The sequence below is a fragment of the Alexandromys fortis genome, unplaced genomic scaffold (assembly GCF_014885135.2).
Source record: "Alexandromys fortis isolate MF-2015 unplaced genomic scaffold, M_Fortis_MF-2015_v1.1 scaffold_94, whole genome shotgun sequence".
Taxonomy (NCBI): Eukaryota; Metazoa; Chordata; class Mammalia; order Rodentia; family Cricetidae; genus Alexandromys; species Alexandromys fortis.
Window position 1 is genome coordinate 3,327,902 of NW_026067979.1, and position 7,858 is coordinate 3,335,759.

Here is a 7,858-nt window from a genome sequence, read left to right on the forward strand (position 1 = left end):
TGTGTGTGTGTGTGTGTGTGTGTGTGTGTGTGTATGTGTGTGTGTGTGTTTAATGCTATGCATCCCTGAAATAGTTCAGGGTGTGACTTCTAAGGTGCCAAGATAGACATCTCAGACCCAGCCTCCTCAGGGGAGGAGAGCACCCCTGGCCCTGACCTCTGACCCTGTCCAGAGCAAATGAGATAGCAGCGCCGGAAGAGCTCCTAGCATGGAAGAGAGGGGGAAATGATTGTTCCAACCATCTCATTGACACTTCCTTGCTCTATGAACCTGGAGCCAAGATCTGTCCTCTGGCATCAGCCACCTGAAGAGTAACTGAAGGTGGGACAGACACTCCTACTCATCCTCCCCTGGGTTGATTTAGATGTCACCTTCTCAAAGGAACCTTCAGGAACTTCCAGAAGGAGTCATTCAGGTCCCGCCCCTGGCTCCTCACAGGCCTGGCCCGCGGCCGGCCGCTCCCGTGAGGCAGTGACAGCCTGTTCTTAGATCTTGCTCCCTCTGAGCTGTCACTCCTTCCAGGTGAGCTCAGAAGCTGGCTCCTCTTTTATGTCCCCTGCTCTGCCACAGAGGCTGGCCAGAGGGAGGTGTCTGTCCACAGGGCAAGTAAGTACTGGAGCACAGGAATCAGCGCCTGCCTGCGGATGATGTCACGCTTCCCTGGGGCAGGCATCACTTTCGCATTGCTCAACCTATGGGCATCTCACTTCCTTCCCAGTTGACTCCGAGTGGTGCACAGGCGTCACATTCTGACGAGCCAACTTCTCAGCTTCTACTTGTGTGGGAGAAACAATAATTCACATGGTTGATACTCCCTTATTTTTTTTCCCTCCCTTGTTTTCAAACTAGAGCTTTAGGCTGGTTGCTACCGTCAACTCGACAGGATCTAGAGACGCGGAGGAAACAAGCCCCTGGGCATGTTTATGAGGAAGTTTCTAGACTGTCTTAATTAGGTGGGAAGACACACCCCACGTGCTGGGGTCCTGGACGAAATATGAGAAAGTGGGCCGAGCACGGGTGGCACCTATCTTTTTGTGGACGCAATGTGACCGGCTCAACCTTACACCCCTGTTGCCATGACTTCCCACGGCGGTATGCTTACTCTCAGACTGTGAGCCAAAGCAAACCCTAAATTGTTTTGATGGGTCTTTTTGTCATGGCAATGAGACAAGTAACTAATTACAGGACAGAAATTTCAAGAACCCCCTCCCCGCCTCCGCAAGAGATACCTGAAGTCGTGGAAAGTTCCAGACTGTGTATACACTGGTATTTCTCTGCATGCTTTTGCTAATGCTTAATCCATAAATTAGGCACTGTAAGAGACTACCAACAATAGCTAATAATAAGAGAGAATTATGTTAATAATATACTATATTAAAAGTTATGCAAATGTGACTTCTGTCTCTCTTGTTCTCCAAATATAATTCCTTATTGTGCTATAAGAATGTTCTGGATTGCTGTTGACGGAGGACAACTGGCTGTGGAAACCGGAGCAGTGGGTGTGGAGGGCAGTGTGCTTTGTCTGCCTCTCTGGGAAGCAGGGCTTCCATGAATGTTGTATATATAAAGTATGTATTTATAGTGTGTGTGTGTGTGTGTAAAATATGTGCACCATTCTATCTTGGAACCAGGGTGTTCTCTGGCCTCATCTGGCTTCCTTCAAGCTCCAAGTGATCCAAATGCCCACCATCTGTTCCAGGGTGCTAGTCGGTATCCTCAGTGGCCAAGAAGCATTTTCGCTGACCTGGGACCAGCAGTACCAAGGCCACAGAACCCGCCCATTTTGCTTCACTCTCTCCATCCTTCCCTCTGACCCTCAGATCCTGCCATATCAACTGAGTGGATGTTGAGCGTGTAAAGGTTGTTTCTACCTCTCACGGACTTTGATCTATGTTTATTTGCTGAGTCCTTTCTCTAAGATGTGTAAATTTGACAGTCACCATTATATTAACAAGAACTTACATTCAGCTTTGAGTGACGGTGAGCTGAGAGATAGTAGTTTAAACACATGAATTTTTCTTCACAAAAAATAAGCATAGCGAGAGGTAATCTGGGCTGATGGAAGGGATCATGATGTCATCAGGGGCACCTAATCTAGTTGGGGTATTCACCAATCTGATTATAGGGGAGGGCCAGTTCAGGCACACTCCCCACTATTTGCTAAGGGTCTTATCTGGGGTCATCCTGTGGATTCCAGGGAAATTCCTTAGCACCAGGTTTCTCCCTAACCCCATAATGGCTTCTTCTATCAAGCTATCTCTTTCATCGCTCTCCCACACAGTCCCTCCCCCAATTCAACCATCCCATTCCCTCATGTTCTCACCCCCCATACCCTCCCCTCCACCGCCCATCTGCCCCCAGCTTACCCAGGCGATCTCATCTATTTCCCCTTCCCAGGACGATCCATGCGTCCCTCTTAGGTTCTCCTTGTTACTTAGCTTCTCAGGAGCTGTGAACTGCAGTCTGGTTGTCCTTTGCTTTACACCTAGTATCCACTTATGAGAGAGTACATACTGTGTTTGTCATTCTGAAATCACGCTACCCCACTCAGGATGGTTTTTTTTTCTAGTTCCACCCATTTGCCTGCAAATTTCATGATGTTATTGTTTTTTTACAGTTGAGTAAATAAATACTCCCTTGTGTAAATTTACCACATGTTCTTTATCCATTCTTTGGTTGAGGGGCATTTAGGTTGTTTCCAGGTTCTTTCCAGGTTCTGGCTATTATGAATAATGCTGTTATGAATATAGCTGAGCAAGTGTCCTTTGTTTTCAGGATTGCTTAAGCTATTCTGGGTTTTTTGTTTGTTTGTTTTTCCATATGAAGTTGAGTACTGTTCTTTCAAGGTCTGTGAAAAAGTGTGTTGGAATTTTGATGGGGAGTGCATTGAATCTGTAGATTGTTTTTGGTAAGGTTGCCATTTTTATTTTGTTGATCCTACCTATCCCCAGAGCATGGGATATCTTTCCATTTTCTGATAACTTCTCTAATTTCTTTCTTCAAAGACTTAAAGCTCTTATCATACAGGTCTTTCACTTGTTTGGTTAGTATTACCCAAAAACATATTATTTATGTCTATCGTAAAAGGTGATGCTTCTCTGATTTCCTTCTCAGCCCTTTTATCATTTGAATATAGAAAGGCTATTGATTTTTTTAGTTAATCTTTCATCCTGCTATATTACTGAAGGTATTTATCGGCTGTAGGAGCTCCCTGGTAGAATTATTGGGGTCACTTATGTATACTGTCATATCATCTGCAAATAGTAAAAGTCTGACTTCTTCCTCTCCAATTTGTATCACTTTGATCTCCTTTTGCTGTCTTATTGCTTAAGATAGAACTTTAAGTACTATATTGAATAGATATGGAGAGAATGGACAGTCTTATCTTGTTTCTGATTTTAGTGGAATTGCTTTGAGTTTTTCTCCATTGAATTTGATGTTGTCTTTCTTATGTTTAGGTATGTTCCTTGTATCCCTGATCTTTCCAAGACTTTTATCATAAAGGGGTGTTGGATTTTGCAAAGGCTTTTTTGGCATCAAATGAGATGATCATGTGACTTTTTTCTTTCAGTTTGTTTATTTGGTGGATTTACATTGACAGATTTTCTTATGTTAAACCATCCTCGCATTTCTGGGTTGAAGCCTACTTGATCATGATGGATGGTTTTTGTTTTGTTTTGATGTGTTTTTGGATTCATTTTGCCACAGTGTTTTATTGAGTATTTTTGCATCAGTGTTCATGAGGGGGATTAGTCTGTAATTCTCTTTCTTTGTTGCATTTTTATGTGGTTTTGGTATCAGGGTAATTGTAGTCTCATAAAAGGAGTTTGGCAAAGTTTCTTCTGTTTCTATGGTGTAGAACAATTTGAGGAGTATTGGTATTAGCTCTTCTTTGAAATTCTGGTAGCATTCTGCACTGAAACCATCTGGCCCTGGACTTTTTTTGGTTGGGGACTTTTAATGACTGGTTCTCTTTCCTTAGGGGTTGCATGTCTATTTAAACTGCTTATCTGGTCTTGACTTAATTTTGGTATGTGGTACCTATCCAGAAAATTATCCATTTCTTTTACATTTTTCAAATTGGTTGGAGTTCAGATTTTTGAAGTATGACCTAATGATTCTCTGGATTTCTTCAATGTCTGTTGCTATATCCCCCTTTTCATTTCTGATGTGGTTAATTGGTATATTCTCTCTTGTCTTTTGGTTAGTTTGGATAAGGGTTTGCCTATCTTTTTGATTTTCTCGAAGAATCATCTCATTGTCATTGGTTCTTTGTATTGTTCTCTTTGATTCTATTTTATTAATTTCATCCCTCAATTTGATTATTTCCTGGCATCTACTCCTCCTGCATGAGTTTGCTTTCTTTGTTCTAGAGCTTTTAGGTGTGCTGTTAAGTCACTGGTGTGGATGTCTCCACTTTCTTTGGGTTGGTATTCAGTGCTATAGACTTTCCTCTTAGTACTGCTTTCATAGTGTCCCATAAGTTTGGGTTTGTTGTGCATCCATTTTCACTGAATTCTAGGAAGTATTTGACTTCTTTATTCCTTCCTTGACCTATTGGTGATTCAGTTGAGCATTATTCAGTTTCCATGAGTTTGTAGGTTTTTAAATTTGTGCTGTTGAATTCTAACTTTAAGTCATGGTAATCCAAGAAATTCAAAAGGAAGCAGAAAAGTTCATGACTCAAAAAGTAATTGAACTTTGTTTGTGCCAGAGAATACAACAGAACATATCATCTGGGACTGGCGAGATGTCTCATCTGGTTGAAAACACTTGGGGCCAATCTTGACTACCCAGGTTCAATACCTGGGACCCATGTAGTGGAAAGAAAGAACCAATCTGGAAAGTTGTCCTCTGACCTCCATGTGCAGGACTTGGTATGTGTCCTCTGCCTCATCCCTCGCAACAAGTAAACACATATGAAAAGAAAAAGGAATGTGTCGTGTGTATCTGCTGTTTAAAACACCATTTAAGCAAATAGGCAGATATTTGAGGCTTCTGCTATTACGCATTGCAAAGATAAATTCACATGAAGGTATCATTGTTTAAAGCACGTTGTCTTAACAGACTGGGTACAGGCTCCTTCACCTGCTGATACCCTCCCTTCAAATATAGAAATTCTGGAGTGCAGTCTTGTAGGAGTCGCCTTCCAGCTGAATTCATCTTGACTGCCAATTTTGGGTAACAGTAGACTGGGCTTAGTGTGGCCTCTGTATCTTTCCACTGTTGAGAATACACTAACTTAAGTCCCTCCTGGGGCTAGTAGAGTGAATTCAGGTGGGATCGTCTCCTTTTAAGATCATCTTTCATCCCTAAATTTTTACCTTGTAGAAAAAAAGAGCTCTTCTCAGAAATGATTTTTCAGTCAGGCTGAGCTGGTTCTCCTGCGACTGTCCTCTTGGGGGTCTACAGTGATGTCTAAAGGGTAAAACAGAGACAGTAGGAAGAATTATGGTTTATTAAGGCAGGAATTGGAAAGCCTTACCATCCATCACAGCCATGCCCCTCCATGTTCCCCCTTCCCCGGGCAGCGCGCCCAGTATTGGAGCACATTTGTTTGATACTCCAAGAGCCTGAGGAAAGGTGGGAAAACGAGAAAGTTATGAGGAAAAAGGACCCCTACCCCATCATCTAGCTGAAGAGTCTCTGGTCAGCTGAAAAGCAAGGATTCCCGCAACTCTTCAAGTTTTTCTCCCTTTTCTGATATGAACTTACAGGTTTCTAGGAATCTCTCCCTCTCTTTCTCACACACACACACACATACACACACACACACACACACACTCACCACACAACCTTTGTGATAAAAAGAAGATGTTCTAAATCCTTGTTCAACCCTAGTGGCTCCTGGTTTTTCTTCATCAGATAATAATTCTGTCCAAGGCATCTCCAGAGACAGCCTCACTTACTAAAGAGAGGGAAAAGTTGTGAATATGGGTGATTCTTAGCAATCCCTTGGGATTTAGCTTGAGCGCCACCATATGGTGTATATAGCCACTGCTGTCACTTGATCCTAACTCTCACTGAGAAGCCCACACACGCTGGGGTATGCTGATTTATTCTCTGGGCATCTCTCTCTTTTTTTTTTTTTTTTTGGTTTTTTGAGACAGGGTTTCTCTGTGGTTTTGGAGTCTGGGCATCTCTCTTGCACTCATTTTAAAACTCCCATGTTTAAAATCGCTGTTAAAATATCTTTATTAGGTGCAGCTTATTGAGAAACTTACAGCCATGTTCAGGTGTGCGTTATTACTTCCCTCAGTGGGTTTTTTTTATCATTAAAAATTTATTAACCTTTATTTTACATGTATGGGTGTCTTGCCTGCCTGCATGTCTGTGTACCAAGTATGCACAGCACCCATTAGGCCAGAAGAGGGCATCCGATTTCCTGGAACCAGAGTTATGGACAGGTGTGGGCTGCCCTTCCGTTGCTGAGAGTCTAACCAGGGTCCTCTGGAACATAGCCAGTGCTCTTAAACACAGAGCCATCTCTCCAGTCCCTCTTTCCATTTTTTTTTATTTTTTTAGTCTATTTATTTATTTACTTATTTTTTTTACATGCCAATCCCAGTTCTCCCTCCCCACTTTCCTCCCCTTTCCCCGCATCTTCCCCTTACTCCACCACCATCCACTCCTCCCCTAGGAAGTCAACTAAGTCTGTTCCATCATCTTGTTGAGGCTGGACCAAGTGTACCACCCACCATATCTAGTCTGAGCAAGGTATCTCTCCATAGAAAATGGGCTCCACCAACCAGCTTGTGTTTTTATTTAATTTAAAGCTTTAATCTTTCCATCTCATTGTAAATTACATCCTTTTGACAATGTAACAAACAAAACAAAAACCCAACCGTAGAATCACATATATAAAGCATAGAGAAGATCCATGATTTAACTGACACAATACTGATAATACTTACTATCGATATGGTAATTAATATCTTATCAATAAGAACCTTGGTGGTTGTTTTATACTAAAGATGACGAGTTAACTAAAAGGATGCAGGCCTTGAAAAGATATACTAATGAAAAAAAAAACAAAAATGCTCAGACACTGACAGAGGAATTTAGAGCAGAATTTGCCACATCGTTGCATTGTGAAACTGGAGAAGAACAGCCTTGGTGAGGGTCAGTGTGCTGATATGCAAAGACAGTGTATGTTAGATGTTAACACCCTGGTTCTGTTTTATAGCAGCTTTGAATACTTGGACAAGGTTGAAGAATCAGGAAAGAAGATTGAATCATTTACTAAAATTACACAAGGCTCAAAGAAGCTTTCACTGATGTTTTTACATAGATTAACATCAGCTGTACATAGAATATTATCTGTGATTTGATGTTGGGCAAATATTAATCGAATTAGGCCTTTAAGGACAAGATTAGCACCCATAGAAGAATGGATCAGACAGACAATTGATATTGTCCCTCATACTTCTAATGATGATACTTGGATGGGAGCATTGTTTTCTAAAAATATGGAGAAAAATCAAAATTTTAGGTGTTTTCATTGTGGTAGACAAGGTCATCTGAAAAAGGAGTGTAGGGAAATTGCTCCTAGAAATAATGTTATAGAAATAATTCAAACAGAAGGCCACAGTCTTTTGGAGTGTGCAGAAGGTGTAGCAAAGGCTGGCATTAGACTAAGGAATGTAGATCAGGGGCTGGAGAGATGGCTCAGAGGTTAAGAGCATTGCCTGCTCTTCCAAAGGTCCTGAGTTCAATTCCCAGCAACCACATGGTGACTCACAACCATCTGTAATGGGGTCTGGTGCCCTCTTCTGGCCTGTGGGCATACACACAGACAGAATATTGTATACATAATAAATAAATAAATATTTAAAAAAGAATGTAGATCAACAAGGGA